This window comes from Herpailurus yagouaroundi, unplaced genomic scaffold (assembly GCF_014898765.1).
Source record: "Herpailurus yagouaroundi ecotype Mexico unplaced genomic scaffold, PumYag 202, whole genome shotgun sequence".
NCBI lineage: Eukaryota > Metazoa > Chordata > Mammalia > Carnivora > Felidae > Herpailurus > Herpailurus yagouaroundi.
The window spans coordinates 8,156,626-8,173,921 of NW_024412433.1; the positions used below are offsets into that span (position 1 = coordinate 8,156,626).

Below are 17,296 nucleotides of genomic sequence, written 5' to 3' on the forward strand. Positions count from 1 at the left end.
AGCGGGGGGGGGGGGGGGGGGGCAAGAGGAAAACCCACTGGATTTGGGAACTTGTAAGTGCCAAGGGCTCTGGGAGGGCAAGTCCATGGTATGGCAGGGACTGTGGCCTGAGCGGGTGCCAGGGCTCCTTACCAGGGGCGCACTCTATTTTTCAAAGATTTTGGTACTTTTATCCTTACAACAGGCTTGAAATAACAAGCCTCAGTCTCAAGTGGAACCAACATTATTAGGCCTGACGGTGCTGTGTGACTCTGGAAGTATTTAGGATGACAGCTTGTTGCTGTCCCTTGAGTAGACATGCACGGAGCACCATGCTCTGCCAAGCGCTGGGGTTACTGAGTCTGAGTCCCTTGGAGCGTCGCTGTTGCATATGCCACAAACCCAGACCAGAGGGGACCACGTGCTGGATGGGGGGGGGGGGACACCGGAGGCACCAGCGACTCCCAGGAGCGCCACAGAGAACAGAGAACGTAACCCCCGAAGGGCGCCTGGGTGGCGCAGTCGGTTAAGCGTCCGACTTCAGCCAGGTCACGATCTCGCGCTCCGTGAGTTCGAGCCCCGCGTCGGGCTCTGGGCTGATGGCTCGGAGCCTGGAGCCTGTTTCCGATTCTGTGTCTCCCTCTCTCTGCCCCTCCCCTGTTCATGCTCTGTCTCTCTCTGTCCCAAAAATAAATAAACATTGAGAACGTAACCCCCGAGTTAAACCTGAAAAGAAGGCTCCGAGCTCATCAGGTGGATGTATCTGAGGCAGCAAGCAGGCAGGTGGGCCGAGCAAAAGTAAGGACGCGTGAGAGTGTGAGGAAAACCAGGGCCCAGAAAGGAAAGGTGCAGCATGGGCTGGACCGCTGCCCAGGTCCTGGTGCTCACTCGTTGCCCCTGCCCACGGTCAAAGTTCAGCCTCTCCAAAGAGCTTTACTGGGGCTTTGGTCAGGGCCTCTGGGGGTCCCTGGGGCACACGGGTGTGCAAGGACACCGGCAGGCCTGTGCCTGGCGGCTGGGCGCGCAGTGTCCCGGGGGGGGGGGGTGCTGCACAGACGCGCGCGCACACACCGAGCACACGGGCGCATGCACACAGCCCGGTCCGCGCGGGCCGGAAGTCGCAGGGCTGGAGGCCTGGAGCCGGGCGGCCGGGGCCGCGCCGGGGGCCGCCGGGGAGAGCGGGAACAAAGGACGCGGCGGGGCGGGGGTGGCCAGGCCGGGCCGTGATTGGTGACTGGGGGTGGGGGGGGGGGGCAGAAAACTGTCCCGGCCCGGCGGTGATTGGCCGCGGCCCCAGCGGGCCCCTCGCACCCGCCCCTCCCCTCGCGGCCGAAACCGGAGCCCCGTTCGGCCGCCCGGGACCCGCCCCGCGCCCCCGCCATCTGCGCCGGGGGGCGGGGCGCAGGCCGGAGTCGGATTCCCGCCCAGCCCCCATAGGCTGGCACTCCGCGCAGCCCGACAACCTGTGCACCCACTGCCCTCAGCCCCGCCCCCGGCCCAGCCGCGCGCGGGTCCCCAGGGGCCCAGGCAGAGGGGCCTCGCCCGCACGCCCCGCGGGGAGGCCGGAAGGGCACGGTTCCCCGGCACTGGAGGGCCAGGTTGCCCACCTAGAAAGGCGGTAGGGCCCAGGAAGCCGCCCGTTGCGGGAGCCTGGCCCGGGCCTCGTGGCTAGACTGGGAGAGGGGGTCAGAGAACAGGAGACACCCAGAGAGGACTGGCCAGGGGTGAAAGGAGTGGAGGAGGGCGCGGGCTGGAGGACGGCCCAGAAAAGGGGTGGTTGGATGACCTGAGGCCCGGGCTACCCAAACCTGGCGGCTTCGGGAGTCACTGGGGCTGATGGCGGCGCCAGAATGCCAGACAGGGTCCTGGCAGGGCTTGGGGTAGGAGAGGAAGTTAATTGAGTTCACTGCCAGCCAGGCCACGCTTCGAGCTTAAGAATTTATTTACGTGATGAGGGGCCTTCTCAATCCCATCCCTCTTGCCCAGCTGCCTGGGAGGTGAGAGAGAAGGGGTGGGGCGAGGGACTCGGGCCACCAATCACAGCCTCGGCTCCGGTTTGAATCTGGGCCGGCGGCTGGGGCTGGCTGCACACCTGGCAACCTCTTTGTCCCCACTTGCCTGCCTAGACACGTCCCACTCCACCCCCACCCTTGGAAGGCTCTCCCCTACCCACCTGGTTTCCCTCCTCTTCTGGTTCCCCTAGCTGAGACTGACGCTGGACCCTTGTCTTCCCCCGGAGCACTGGTGACTCCAAACCGTGCCGCTCTCTCAGCCCCATTCTCCGCTCTGCACGGAGACCTAAGCTGTGGGCTGTAGCGGCCTCCATCGCCCCAAGATGGCCACCAAGAACCAGGGGTGCTGGGAGTGGAGGGGGTAGGAGCCCAAGAGTTGCAGCAGAGGGCCAGTCGAGGCACAGGCTACGTGAAGCTAGGGCAAGCTCCTCATCTCTCAAGTGGCGCCTGCAGGTAATAAGAAAGGATCCACTGTCAGGTTGTTGTGAGGATTAAATGAGATCCCGTCGCTTTGTGAGACTGAAGCCTGGAAGTGTGTGTGGGAAAGGAGGGGATGTTATCATCCTGTCCCATGCCGGACAGTAGGGCAGCCAGAGAGGGTGGGTGAAACTCTCCTGTCCTGCCCTGGGAGCAAGGACCGAGGTGCCAAGTTGGATGGCAGACAACAGCCTGGTGCCATTCCCCTGGAGCCCAGAGCCCCCTAGACTCTGAACAGAAGAGAGCCTGAGTTTAGGGTACCTGGCCTCATGCCATCCCCAGGCTCTCCAGGAAAGATGGGGCAGAGGGATCTAGGGGTGGTGGTTGTTTTTTATGTTCAGCCCTAAGGGTATCAAGTCCTCTCCCAGGTCAAGACCAGAGGGCAGGCCAGGGGCCTATAGACTTCTCCCTTGAGATGCCCCACACACCCCTATCCTCTCCCAAATCTGCTTTCCCATCCACTGCTCTCCACTCCCTCACTCCCCCAGCGCTGGTTTGAAATTGGTCACCGAGACCCTCCAGGCTGCTTCTTTAATGTCTCTCTAATGTCTTCTTTCTGCGCCTCCACTGCTATCCTAGTCACAGCTGGGACCATGGGACAGCCTCCACCTGACCAGTATCACCCTGCCACCAGGCTGCCCCTTCTATAGCCAGCGTGCAAAGCAAACTAAGTCTTGTTTCCCTACTAAAGTTCTCTAGTGGCTCCCTGCTGCCTCCAGGATCCCCTGATTGGACCTACCAGGGGGTCCAGTAACTGGGTAAGCCCATACTCTGCAACCAGCCGGCTCATGATTTAATCTTGAGGCCATTCCTTGTTAGCTGTGCCTTGGTTTCCCAATGTGTAAAATGGGGATGTGTTCCCAACAACTGGGGATGACAACTGGGCAGTGTTCCAAGTGCTTTACGCATAATCATACTTACCCATTTAAGCCTTGTAGCAACTCTATGAGGTGACTACCATGCTTGCCCTACTGCACCCACAATGCCCACGATACCCACAATAAAAGTAGAATAATGGGAAAGCCGAGTTCATATAGTTGTGGATTACATGAGCTAGTGCATGTCAAAATCTAGAAGAACTTGGAGCCCGGCTGGTCGTGCTCAGTACATTCTAGCTGTTATTTTTGACCCAGCCCCTCCTGCCAACACCTTTGCCCATTTAACCTCCAGTCCACTGAAGCATAGGTAAGTGCCTCTTCCTTTGCCGTAACCACCTTCCCCCTCCCCTCTCCCCTCTCTGCGCCCTATCACCTAGCAAAGAATGTGTACTTATTACATATTTAGCAATCAGTGAATAAGGGTTTGGGGAGGAGGCTGCGTTGAGGGGATTAGTCAGTGCTCATGCGCCCCCATGTGGCCAACCTCGGCATTCGAGGACCTGGCCCAACCTTTAAAATGGGAGGGCAGAAGACCGGTTCAACGCCTGGGAAGGTGGGAGGAGGCTGTTTGAGGACAGACTCTGCTGCAACCCACGGTTAATCCCAGGGTTTAGGCCCCAGGTGTCTATGCGGCTGCAGGGATTTTCAGCCCCCTGGCCAGCTAGACCTTTTTTCCTCTTCTCTCTGAGAGTTCTGTGTGTGTGTGTATTTGTCAATAGGAGCTGGACTATGCACCCAAGAGGTCAAGTGTGTCTACACATGGCGGCAGCAGTTTCTTTTTTCAGATGTATGTATGTGGGGGGGGGGGGGCGGGCTCAGGTGTCCAAGCCCGAATGCATGTATATGTCCCTTGCTTTTGTGTGGCTATCACTGGGCCCCATCTAGGTTGAGCACACTGTGTGCCTCAGCCTGCCAGTGAGCTGAGAGTGGGCTCTAGCCTATTACTGGAACTTTCTAGATCTTAGTGAGCTCCATGGTGTCCAGGTTTCCGTGTTCCAGAAAGACCAATACCCAAACTCGGAGTCTTTTTGCACACATCGACAGGTCTCAGGCATCGCTGGGCCCGTGTTCCACCTTGGAGGGGAGCTGGTTTACTCCTCCCTCTCTCACACGTACATACCAATTCAGTATTCACTGTACTTGTATAGCTGGCCTGTCATAGTTCCGCTTGCTTCTGCTGGCCACCAGCTGTGTACATCGCCATCATGAGCATCTCATGGGTCTACCTGTGTCGCTCTTAGATATTTTGCCAGATTAGCTTCCTATGCATAGGCAGGCTTGTGTAAGAGCAAGGGATTTGGAGTCAGACATACTTGGGTTCAGATTCAGGTTGGCCCTAGCTGTGTACTTTTAGACAAGGGATTTGACTTCATCGGGCCTCGGGTTCCTCATTTGCTCAATGATGATAATAATAATGCCTATTTCCTTAGGCAGTTGTGGCAAGTAAAGGAAATGAAGAATAGAAAGCCTGGCAGGTGGGAGGGTGGGGAGCCTAGGTGGCTCAGTCTGTTGAGCATCCGACTTCAGCTCAGGTCATGATCTCGCAGTTGATGAGTTCGAGCCCTGTGTCGGGCTCTGTGCTGACAGCTCAGATCCTGGAGCCTGCTTCTGATTCTGTGTCTCCCTCTCTCTCTGCCCTTCCCCCGCTTATGCTCTGTCTTTCTCTGTCTCAAAAATAAAGATAAACATTAAAAAAAAATTTTTTAATTAAAAAAAAAAAAAGAAAGTCTGGGGCATGGTAGGTGATAAATGGGGGTGATTACTGGCGCTGGTAGGTTTTTGGCTTCTGACTGGGCCTCTGTGCTCTGCTTCCTGTCCCCATGTCTCTCTGTCCTGTGACCCATGGCACAAGGCAAAGTGTTGGGCCAGGCCCTGCAGTGTTCAGAATGGCTGCAAGCAGTTGCCCACAGTCTGGACGAGAATCCTTTACAAACGGGGACTGCACACATCACTTGTGTCATATACACAGGAACACACATGTGGGAGACCTAATTTTCCCACCCTCAAACTGGAGCCCCTGGTCTGACCAGGCCGATGTATTTATGGGGCTAAAGGAGTAAAATGTCTGAAGCGAGTCCTTGCAGACTGCCCAGCTTCTAATCTTGGCGCATTCGGCCACCTGGGGGAGCCCTCTGTCACTTTCAGAAAAGAGGGAGTGGAGGGGGATGTGTGGAAAGGGGAGGGGTGCCGGCTGCTCAGGGGGCCAGAGAAAAGCTGGAAGAGTGGAGTGGGGTGTCAATTCCCCCTAAGAAGCATCTCTTCCAGGAGCCAGGCCGGGAGTTAACCCGTCTGTTGCCAGCCTCCACCCCTTAGGCCCCTGGGGCGTCTGGGTTCTGAGTAGAGATGGCCAGGGCAGGGTGTGCTGGGGGCATTTGGCCTCCTTGGGAGCCGTGCTGTGGAGACAACATGGAATTCTGTGCAAGTGACTGAGTCCCTCAAAATGTTCCCACCCTAAGCTCAGGAAGAGTAATGCACGTGTGTGTGTGTGTGTGTGTGTGTGTGTGTGTGTGTGTTTGGCTTCTCAAATCACTGGGATTCCCAAGTCAGCCAAACCACCTGAAGCCCTGAGAAGCCCTCTGTGAACCTCCTGCTTAGTGATTTGGCCCCCTGTCACTGTGCCGGGGGCCACCAGGCAGAGCGCGGAACCGGTGCTCCCTCTGGCTCCTCTGAACAGCACTGCTGGCGTCAGCCCTCACTGAGGGAGGTCACGTGCTCCCAAATCCTCACAGGTCCCGAGAGGTCATTCCATGCGGCCCTACCCCCTTGCCAGGTGAGGAGACTGAGGCACAGAGGGAGACAGAACTTGCCCCAGGTCACCCAGCTGGGAGGCAGTGAGGCCTCTTTGAACCCAGGATGTCTGATTCCCCTCCTTCCCCTCCCCACCCTCTGCCACTTCTGGAAGACTCTGGCACTGAGACCCAGGTTGTCAGAGACAGCTGCAAGAAGGGCCAGAGAGGTGGACACTGGTGGGAGCAGAAGAAGGAGGTCAGCAAACCAGACACGGCGCTGCAGAGACTAGCCTTTGAGTGGTTTCAGGGTGGCCATGGGCTGAGGAAGGAGGAGAGGAGGAGGAAGTACTGCCGGGTGTGGTCATCTCTGTCAAGAGTGTGGCTGTGAGGAAAGGGAGCCCAGAGGGAGGTGGGCTCAGGGTACTCGGGTTAACATGGAGCGACTTGGTAGCTTCTGTGTTGATGGGAAGGAGCCAACACTGACTATCAACTGGAGTCAGGTGCCCAGGACCAGGGGTGGGGCAGGGTGGGAGCCAGCACAGTGGCCGGAGCCACCTCTGCTTCCTCATGGGGGATAGCAATCTGAGCTGTTGGCAGGTGACGGAGGCAGGAAGTAGGATGCCCAGGCAGGAGGGGCTCTCTTCTCTGGGACTTGGCTGGTAGGGAATGGGAGCCAAGAAGAGGGAGGAGTAGAGAGGAGGGAGTGGGGCTTTCCAGCTGGCTCAGGGCTGGGGGTTGGGGATCAGATGTGAGAGTCCGGGGAGGTGGCCAGTGCCCAGAGTCACCCAGATCTGTAACCTGTCTCCTTTGCCTCCTTCCTGAGGCTCTCACCCAGCTCCCCCTTGCAGGCGGACCCTTAGGACGCTCAAGAACTGAGGCTCACTGATTTTGATGAAAAACAAGAGTTTCAGTAAAATGGGGACCTTCTGTCTTTGTCCAGGGCCTGACACTGCCAGGTGGTCTAGGTCTAAGGTGTTTTTGGTGCCCTCTAGCAGGTGGGCAGAGAGAGAGACCTGGGGGGGTAGACCCTCCCATCTTCCCTTGGGACTGACCCTCTTTTCCTGGCCTCATGTCCCCCTCCCTACCAAACTCCCATCTCTTCCTCTATCCACTTGGCCCCCCCCAAGGACCCCTGGAGCCGGCTTCTGGAGGAGTGAGGCCTGGAAGGTGGCCCTGTAGGGTGGTGCTGGTAAGCCCCTCCTTATGGCCCATTCTGCTCCCCTGAAGCCTGCAACCTGGGGGACAGATGCCCCCACCCCTCCCTGACGGCTCCTCAGTAAACCCTGGGGGCCCCTTGGCTCCTCCTTGTGGCCTCCCCAGTGTCCCCCCTCCCATTTTGGGAAGCAGTGAGCTGAAAAGAGACAACATCTGGGTCTCCCCAGGGCCCCAGTGGCCCAGCTGCTAGCCTGGCCAGCAGCCTCAGGAAATAGCCACCCCTCCCCCCAGGGCTGGTGTCACCCTGATCAGTATCATTTGAGTACTTGCCATCCTTTGAAGCAGGATCCCAAGCTTGGCACCCTCTTATCCCAAGATATTTCATGCAAGAAAGAGCCTTGGGGGGGCCTGGCTTACAGAGACCCCTGGCCAAAGCCACAGCTGTCCCTGTTATAGTGGGTGGCCAGGCAGCTCCTCAAAGGTCTTTGCCACATCAGCCACCAGACCCACAGGGCCAACTCAGCCCCAGACTGAAAGACATTCCGTCCTGAGCCTGGGGAGGGGAGCATGCCACCAACAATCTGTGGGACAAGTGGCCTCAGAGGGGCAGAATTCTGTGCCTTTCATTGGACAGGACCAAGGGCCCTGGGCTCAGGCAGAGGAGGGCTGGCTTCCAGCCAGGGCCCTGTCCCCAGCACCTGAATGCCACCATGCCCCCCAGGTGCCCAGCCCACTGCTCTCTGTGAGGACACCCAGAGGCCAGGCCACAGGCACTCTTTAGAGCATCTGGGTCTCACTGGGCCTTGTCTGAAGAGCAGGAACAAGCACCGACGGATTTACATATTGAATTCTTGTTTGCCATTTCACACCCAGGTTCTGGCCTTGACCTTCTCCTCCCTCCTCCTTCCCACCTAGGAAAGACTCCTATGGTCTACTCTCTGAGAATCAGAACAATTACCCTTTGGCCAGCATAGCTGGGATCTTAGGACTGAGGGCCAATGAGCACAGTGAGCTGTCCCAAGTCATCCAGCCAGCTAGGGTCAGAGCTGGACCTCAACCCTGCCCCTGAGAATCCATCTAGGCTCTTTCCCTACACGTGCAGCCTGTCTTAGACCCTTAGACCAGAGGGGGTTCAGGGAGCTCTCTCAGGGCCCTCAGACCTGAGGGTGTGAGCCTGAGCGTAAGTACAGGAGCAGGGATGAAGGCACTTGCCCCCCACTCAGAGCCAGCACAGTGGGGAAGGTGGTGGTAGAGTGAAGGTAAGAGCTGGGTGGAGGGCAGCGAATGTGAGGGTGGGGTCTGGGCGTGGGTTCCGCTCTCCTTGGCACATCTGGGCCACCCCAGTGAGCCCTGTGGTATGGGGGCCAAGCTGGCGTCCTGTTGGAGCTAGATTGAGCCAGTGCCCCAGTGCCCTCCCTGCCCTCCACCAGGACGGAGTTGAGAGCCTGCAGCACACAGGAACCAGGAAAGTCACCGTCATGCAGGCCTCTCTTGAGCCTTCCTTTCCTTCTGAGACTCGGGGGAATTTTATCTTCCTTTCAGTTGCCCTGCACTGACCTTGTTGGTTTCTGGGGTTTCCTCTCTGTCAAACAATGATCCTGCAATGGGATAGAGCAGGAGCAAGGCCCCTCCCCCACCTCGGGCCCCTCCTCCACTGGCCTGGCTCTGCCTGAGCTCCCACCATTGCACTGCCAGGCACACGACCACCTGGAATGATGCCTGGGCCCTCCCTGGCTGGCATTTCAGAGGGTGGGCACTCTGTAGCATAAAGTCCCTCTAGGGGAGAAAAACCTCTGTGGGCAGAGGTCCCCGGTCCCTTCCTAGGGGAACTTGGGGAACTCCACCTGCTACCTGCCTTTAGTCTGCAGGTTCAGGGCAGGCCTGATCCCAGCTAGACTCTCAGTCCCCCTGAGGCAGCCTCAGGGCCAGGGCCTCATTTTACCACCCTTTGTCAGATCCACAAACTGATGGCAGGAGGTGTGAGTTTGCCCTGGCCCCAAACTGCAGAGGAGATGGGGGGTGGGGGTGGCGCGGATGTCCAAAGTGTAGACCCGGCATAGGGTCGCTCCCTGTCTCCTATTCATCCAGGAGTCAGCCAACAAACATATAATAATCCCCAGCTGTGTGTTCACAGCCACCCTGCACCTATTCAGCTTTGTGAAGGGGCAAGACTGAGCCACAGTATCCAGAAGACCTGAGACCTTAAGGAGCTCCCATAACTGTGGTCAAGTACCTGACAATTACCTGATAACTGGTCTTAGCTTGGGGTCCTGGTGAGAGCCCCAAAGCCAGGTTTTGCTTGCTGAGCAAAGGGCACACTCTGGCATCTTCTTTGCCCACAACCAGGGTCTTGGCCCCGTAAACAGGTACCATCCAGCAGGACTTGGGCTGCCTATTGCCTAACCTGGCCTCCTGAGATGCTGGTTTGCATCCCAGGCCATGACACTATTTTCATATGCAGCAAGGAGCCCTCCCCTTTGCTAAAACTGTGAAAGTAAAAGCTGTGACCTTTGAGAGAGACACAGCCACAGGGGACACTAGCAATAAGGCCTCACAGGGTCAGGCTGCACAGGTTGGAACACAGAACACACTACTGCTTGCAAGAAACACTGGATGTGGTAGCCAGGTGGGAAGGATGAAGAGTGTTCTGGAAACAGTGTCATACACGGAATGGTGGGGAAAGCTGGTGTGGCTTAGCCCAGAGCAGATGACACTTCAGTGAGCATTCAGTATTATTTCATCATTCATTCTGACAACACATTCACTGAACACCATGATGCTCTGGGACCCTGGGAGCCTGCCTTCTTAGAACACACGGTCACACAGACCGGGACCATGAAGACAGACATTAAAGAAAGCAGATTTCAATTCTATTGAAGACATAACACACAGAAGAAGTACATTCCCTGCCACTGGAAGTAATCCAGGAACAAAGTAGGGGAGATGTCTGCTTTAAGTGTTGAGGTGACAGAGACGACTGCTAAGATCACTTCTAACTTGGGGTGGCCTGGGTGGCTCAATCGATTAAGGTCTGACTTCAGCTGAGGTCATGAACTCAAGTCATGATCTCACGGTTCATGAGTTGGAGCCCCGAAAGCCCACTTCAGATCCTCTGTCTCCCTCTCTCTCTGCCCCTGCCCTGCTTGTGCATGCGTGCACACTCTCTCTCTCTTTTTCTCTCTCTCAAATAAACATTAAAAAAAAGATCATTTCTGACTCGAAGATTTGGCCATTTTATCTGTGTATGGATTATAGTATCTCAGGCTTTTGACTGTCCATTTCCCCATCTTCTTTTTCAGATTCCTTGGGGGGCTTCTCCCCAGTGTGAAAAGAGTCTATCCATGGATGGGCAAGGATGGCCATTGATCTCTCACTGACAGGATTCTTTACTTCAGCTTCTGGAATCTTATATCCTATAGAAGAGTGGTTTTCTAACTGGGGGTCTTGAATCCTTCTGTCACACTGAACAAGGATGGGTGAGTGGCCTGGGGCAGTGGTGAGGGGGGGGGGTCTGAGGCTGGAAATGATTTTCTGGTGTTGGGGAAGGCAGCTTGGGCATGAGTGCCCCGTGACTCAGAGGCAGACCCCAGGGAGCCAGGAATCTAGGGGCTGCAGAAGGAGGGATGGGAGTCACGGGGAAGCTGGAGAGGAGGGCTGGGAGCCAAGCAGAGTTTTTTCTCCTTCAGCCTGTTGGGGGTGGTGCTGCATGCCAAGGCCTCCAGGACCAGACATATCCCTGAGATGCAGCGTCAAATTATACTCCCTGAAATTAGACCCACTAGAGATTCACTAGGGTGGCAAGCTTCTTGCTGAAAGCCCCACTTAAAAAATATCCCATAGGGAACCTGCCCTATCAGACATTAAAGTTTGCTCAAAGGCTGTAATTGGCACAGATACTGGCCTCAGAATCCAGGACAGTTCAGAGGGTCAAGGCAGACAGCTCAGAACCTCGGGTGGGGATTGTGTCAGGGCCGGGGTGCCCTAATCAGGCTCTGGAGGCCTGCCCCTGCAGCCAGAAGGCAGCCCGTGGGGCCCACGTTTTGATGCGGAGCGTTCTTGGAGGCTCGGAGCCTGAAGCCCCCCTGAAACAGAAGGCAGCAGGCATTCTGCGATGCCTCTCATCCACTTCCCGCCCCTGGGCCTTCCCGCCCCTGGGCCATCCCTCCCATGAGTCACCCTGTTATCCCTCCACGGCCAAATATAGCTCCCGAGGCAAATGAGGGTGCCCCATTGTGCAGATGGACCAAGGAGGCGCCAGGGCGGTGGACCAGGCGAGGGGACCCAGCAGCCGGCCAGGCAGCCCACCCCTCGCCCCTTCCTCGCCCAGACCTGAGAGGTCTCCGCCTTGAACTCCAGATCTCAGGGCTACTTTCCCCACAAACGCAGAGGGGAAGTCGGCGAGCGGGAGGGTTCTGGCCGACAAACAGTGACCACTTCCTTCTAGGGGAACGTGCGACACGGGCAGGGGGACAGAGAACAGGGCAGGGGGCCTTTCCCCTTGGTTTTGTCCATCAGAGGAGGCCAGGTTCCCGCGCGCAGCGGCGGCCGTGCCAGTGAGCCAGGGTGGCCGCGAGGCCCCGGGCGTGCCCGCCGTCCCCAGCAGCCCCTCGGGCGCCGCCCTGGCCCGCGGAGCCACCACATAAGGAAATGTTTGCGCCTGGGCGGCGCGGCCTCCGGGCAGCGGCCCGCTCGCTCCCGCCCCCTCTCCCCGCCTCCCCTCCTCCCCGCTCGCCGCCTCCTGGACGGGCCGGGCAGGGGCGGGTGCACCGAGGAGGAGCCGCCCGCGGCCCGGGGAGGCGGACTGGGAGGGCGGCTCGCGGGGTCGGCCGGCCCTGCCGCCCGAGGGGGACGCCCTGCCGGGCTGGGTGGGATCGGCCGGAAGCCTTCTCCTGCCCCAAGCCCCCTGCGGAAGGCTGGGACCCGGGCTGCCCTGCGGGGGATGGGGGTGGGGGAGAGGACGGGACGCGTCCGGGACCACCAGGGCCCTCCCTGGCTTTGCCATCTCAGACTCTGGGATGTGTGACCCGGGCCCGGAGGGATGGTCCCCCCTGAAGAAATCCCTCCCGCCCATTAGAAGCGGGCACACTCGGCCAACTGTCCCTCTCCGGGAGTCCAGAGCAGTGTCTTATTTCTCTGGATTGGGACCGAGGCATCCTGAGTCCCAGTCACTCCTTAGAGGAGAAACATATTATAACCTGCCTGCTGGCAGGCAAAGGTCAGGCTCACGTGGACTGTCTCCCTTCTGGAGTTTTCCATTAAATTATTTACACAGGCCCCGAACAAGCCCACAGACCTCTGCAAGAAGTGGGCAGGCACAAGTTGGTATTTATTCTTCTACAAACGGCCTCATTTCTCCAGGGATCCCCCCCCCCCCCCACACACACACTTAAATGTGACCCTTGGAGGTAAGAAGGTGCCCAAGGGCGGTGCCTTCAAGGTCTCTGTGGTTTACTTTTGGGAGCTAGACGAATTCCCCACCAGGTGTTTCCTGGGCCGGATCCCACGCCCAGCCCAGCATTTAGAGGGGGCAGTTCTGGTCCTCTGCTCAGGGACTGGGGGACCGGGAAGCGTGACTCTGGAGCATACTCCATAAAGAGCCGTTCAGGGAGGATGATATCACCCAGATCCTTGGCCTTTGGAAAAAGTGTGAAATGCGGAGCGGTGATCCAGTACAACCAGCCAGTTCAGCAGGAGGGGGTGGGCCCACCTCACCTCCTTCCAGGTTACCTGGATTTGATTTAGATCAGATCTCAGGCTTGGTTTCCTAGGAGGTGCCAGCCTGTGGCCAGCCCTGCTGGTGGATTAAAGTGGTGGCATGTCACCCTTGCCTGAGTGACACTGTTACAGCAGCCATTTATCCCCAAGGCCCCACCTCCCAGGCAGGCAGGGCTGCCCAGAAGTGGCTGACAAGAGGGCTCGGCAGGATTGCTCCCACCCCTAAAGACAGCCCACAGTGCCCTTGTGAGGAAGGTCCCTAGTGGTTTTTTCTGCATAAAGTGCCTGGTGCTGCTGATCAGGAGGTCAGTTCTCCCTAACCCCAGTAGCAAGGACTATGGACCATGCCCAGGACTGGGGCAACTGTGGAATGCATATGGGAGAGGGAGGTTATGTTTGGCAAGGTCACCCCCCATGGTAGGGTAGCAGGGGTTGTGCACCCATCCAGTCTGCACCTTCACAGCTCCCCAGTTTTTCTTTTTCCCAAAGATTTTATTTTGAAGCACTCTCTACATCCAACGTGGAGCTCGAACCCACAGCTCCGAGAACAAGAGTCTCATGCTCTGCAGACTAAGCTAGCCAGGTCTGTGAGTTGTTTTATTATTTTTTAATATTTTATTATTTTTTACTTATTTTTATTTTATTATTATTACTTTTTTAAGACAGAGACAGAGCATGAGTGGGGAAGGGGCAGAGAGAGAGGGAGACACAAAATCTGAAGCAGGCTCCAGTCTCTGAGCTGTCAGCACAGAGCCTGACATGGGACTTGAACTCACAAACTATGAGATCATGACCTGAGCTGAAGTTGGACACTTAACCAACTGAGCCACCCAGGCGCCCCAATTTTTTACTTATTTTGAGAGAGAGAGAGATAGAGCGTGTGAGCGTATGCTCTAGTGGGGGAAGGGCAGAGAAAGAGGGAGAGAGAATCCCAAGCAGGTTCCGCGCTCAGCTTAGAGCCCGACATGGGTCTCAATCCCACAACCATGACCTGAGCTGATATCAAGAGTAGGACACTTAACAGACTGAGCCACCTAGGTGTCCCATCCCTAGAGTTGTTTTTTTTTTTAATTTTTTTTTTAAACGTTTATTTATTTTTGGGACAGAGAGAGACAGAGCATGAACGGGGGAGGGGCAGAGAGAGAGGGAGACACAGAATCTGAAGCAGGCTCCAGGCTCTGAGCCATCAGCCCAGAGCCTGACGCGGGACTCGAACTCACGGACCGCGAGATCGTGACCTGAGCTGAAGTCGGACGCTTAACCGACTGAGCCATCCAGGCGCCCCTCATCCCTAGAGTTTTAATCCCAGAGGCACAGGGGCAGCCCAGCGGGCTGTAATCCACATTGCATAGACTTTCAGCATCATATCAGGTGTGACGAAGCTATTTTGCTCTTGGACCCTAGTGTCCTGCAATTTGGGTCTATAAGCTCCTAGAGGCAGGAAGTGTTTGGCTGCTGCAGGGGTGATGAAGTTTTCCCTTCTTCCCTTCTAGTTTCTTTGGCTGGCCTAATAATTAAACTGATACAAGAGAGATTAACAAGAGAAAAACAAACAAAAGCATACATGCGTAATTGAATAAAATACCCAATGGCCAAACCCATCATCTTAGATACCATTTTCAGCTAAAGACAAAAGATGCTGGGGGTAGGGATCAATTATAGGAAGTTACCAGCAAAGCACAATAAAAAAGTGTAAGGTAGATTTAAGTCCTTGTCTTCTCCATTGATAAGAGTTTCTAAAGATTTAGAGTCATCCTCCTCTTCTCCGTACTGTGAAGGAGTCACCCTTAGAAATGGAGATTTCCCTTATAAATGTAAATGTTTCTTACAAAAGGGTAACTTCTACTCAGTTTTCAGAGCTTCCCCTGTGTTTGCAGTCTCTGAAAACTAACCAGCCTAAAATAATCGTTATGCTAAAGAGGCATATTTTGGGGTAGTATATTTTGTTCCCCTTCACTGCTATATGCCTAGCCTTAACACAAGCCTAACACACAGCATATGCTCAGAAAATTATCTTTTGGGGCGCGCACACACACACACACATGCACGTGCGGACCTTCATTTCATATCCTAAAGATCTGGGGCTCATAAGGATAAATTTTTTATGCTTCCCCAAAAAGGCTGTCCTGTGAAGTGTCCTCCATCATGAGACACATTCAAATGATAACATATTGGGGTTTGTCGTAGAGGGGTTCTCAATGGGAATGTAGAGGCATGTTAGAGTTGATGTATTTTTATGCCCATAAAATATACCTACGAATAGCAAGCATAACAAGAAAATATTCATAACCATATGAAATGTATGCTGAAGAGGTGGTTCTTTGATAACAGGACAAAGAGGGTCAGACAAGGAACTTCTAAAGTCAGTCCAGCATAAATGCTAACATCCCATGTTTATTCTGGGTTATTCTTGCTCTGTGCCTGCAGACTTCTCCACTGACATAGGTGCTTGCCCAGGCACCCAGCCAGTAAAGGTCAGCCCTGGGGCTTAAGTCTTTGTCTCTCCCCCAGAGAGAGGAGTGTGCTCAACACAGAAGAGCCTGAAACACCAGGAGGTGTAAACAGCTGGCGAGACCATAGTCCCCCATCCTGTTTTCATACCCCATTCCTTCCCTGGGGAGGCCACTTTCCTTCTGAGCCTGTTCCCACTCTCTTGTTCCTTGGGCCCCACAAACAGTCCTCTTTACCACATACCCTCCTATCACCCGCCTCTTCTCCTTCAACCCCATAGTCTCAAAAGGAATTTGGTGGCATCTCCTGTTTAAATGCCTTCTAGAAAAAACTTCTCAGGCCTGAACAGGAAATTGGGACTTGACCCCTGATTCCCTCTGTAGCCAGGCCCTGGCCTTGGCTCATGCTTTCTCCAAAAAGGTTTTTCAAATCTTTCGGGCCAGGGGACTCCTTCCCAACTTCACCGTGTTGCCCGTAACTGCCCATTTCTTTGTGTTTCTTTCACTAGCTACCCATCGCTGTCACTGCGTGGCCCCAATGCAAAGTGGGAGACGCCCAATGAGCTGGAAGGAAAGAAGAAAGATTAAAAGAAAGCTTAAGAATAGCATAGAGTAGCAGGCAGGTGTTTATTCTTCGCATGTAAACTCAGCAAGGGCTAAAGAATCCAAAACAGTCCAGAAACACCATAGTTTTTGAGGGTGCTCCTGACTGCGGGAGGCCGAGCTTGCACTAATGGGTCTGCACACGTCCCAGGGCAAACACAAGTTGGTGCATATACCAGACTCATGCATCCATGCACCTGTGCACGTCTCAGGTTCGTGCGAACAGGAATCCGTACACACCCGTACCTCTGTGGACAGCCATTCGGTGCAAACACAAGTGTGCGCACACTCGTGTGAAAAGCAAATCCTTGAGATCGTGCACAGAGGAAAACGTGGAAACCCACCGGTTCGTGCATATCGGATGGTGCAAACACAAGTCTACGTATACTGGGACGAGTGCACTGTCCCGAGGTTGTACACACGTGGAAAGAGGCACACCCCAGGGTTGTGCACACACGAGGTCCTGCATGCCCCTTGGGCCAACTCTCAGGCCTAGTCCAGAGAAAGTAGAGGCGCCCATTCGACCCAAACTCGGGCACAGCTGTAGGGTCTGGGCGCCATCTTCGCCCCGCGAGCAGCGGAAAGATCAGCAGACCGGGCGGCCCTTGCGCAGGGGCCTTTGTTGTCCCTGCTTCCGGGCGTCCATCACGCGGAGTCCGCGCGCGCCGGAGCACGAAATGGCGGTTGGGGGCGGGGCGGGACGGGGCGACCCGGAACAGCGCCCACTCACGACTCCTGGCAAGGCGCGCCGTCCCGCCCCCTTGCGCAGGCGCACGGCACGGCGCGCGTTCCCGCGTTCCCTCCGACGCGCGCCGGGACACAAAGGGCTGGAGGGAAAGCACGGAGCGCGGCCAGCACCTACGGAGCGGTTAGCGGTCCGGAGCGGCCTGGAGCGGACTACCGGGGCCGGAGCCGGGCTCGCCGGAACCGCGCGCTGGGGCGCCGGGTGGGGCGTTGGGCGGCGCTCCTTCCCCTCCCCTCGTCCTCCTTCAACGGCCGTAACGGCCTCGCGAGCTGGGGTGGGGCGGAGCGGGCCGGCAGGGCGCAGGCGCCGAACTCCCGGCCGCCGCGGGGAGGGCCTGGAGCCTCCATTTTCCGTCGCGCGCCCTAATGGCGGAAGTGGGTGCTTTTATCCGGGTGCGGAGGGAACGACTCGCCTCTGGGAAAGCTAGAGGCCTTCTCTCCAGATTCTTTGCTCGGTCCGCGCGCTTCAGCGCGGGAGTTGACCGATGTAGCTCTTTATAAAGGTTTGGAATGTGTTGTAAAAAAAAAGAAAAGGCCGACATCTCCGCAAATTA

The 17,296-nt window shown here is 56.4% G+C and overlaps 1 long non-coding RNA gene across 1 annotated transcript; it reads right to left on the reverse strand.

The window, feature by feature from the left end:
• Positions 1-15,319: 15,319 nt before the first annotated feature.
• On the reverse strand, positions 15,320-16,952 carry LOC121014437 (uncharacterized). Its single transcript, XR_005783215.1, has 2 exons — positions 16,245-16,952; positions 15,320-15,959 (listed from the first exon to the last, which is right to left on the reverse strand). It is a non-coding gene; the product is annotated as an uncharacterized LOC121014437 (long non-coding RNA).
• Between the last annotated feature and the right edge of the window lie 344 nt (positions 16,953-17,296).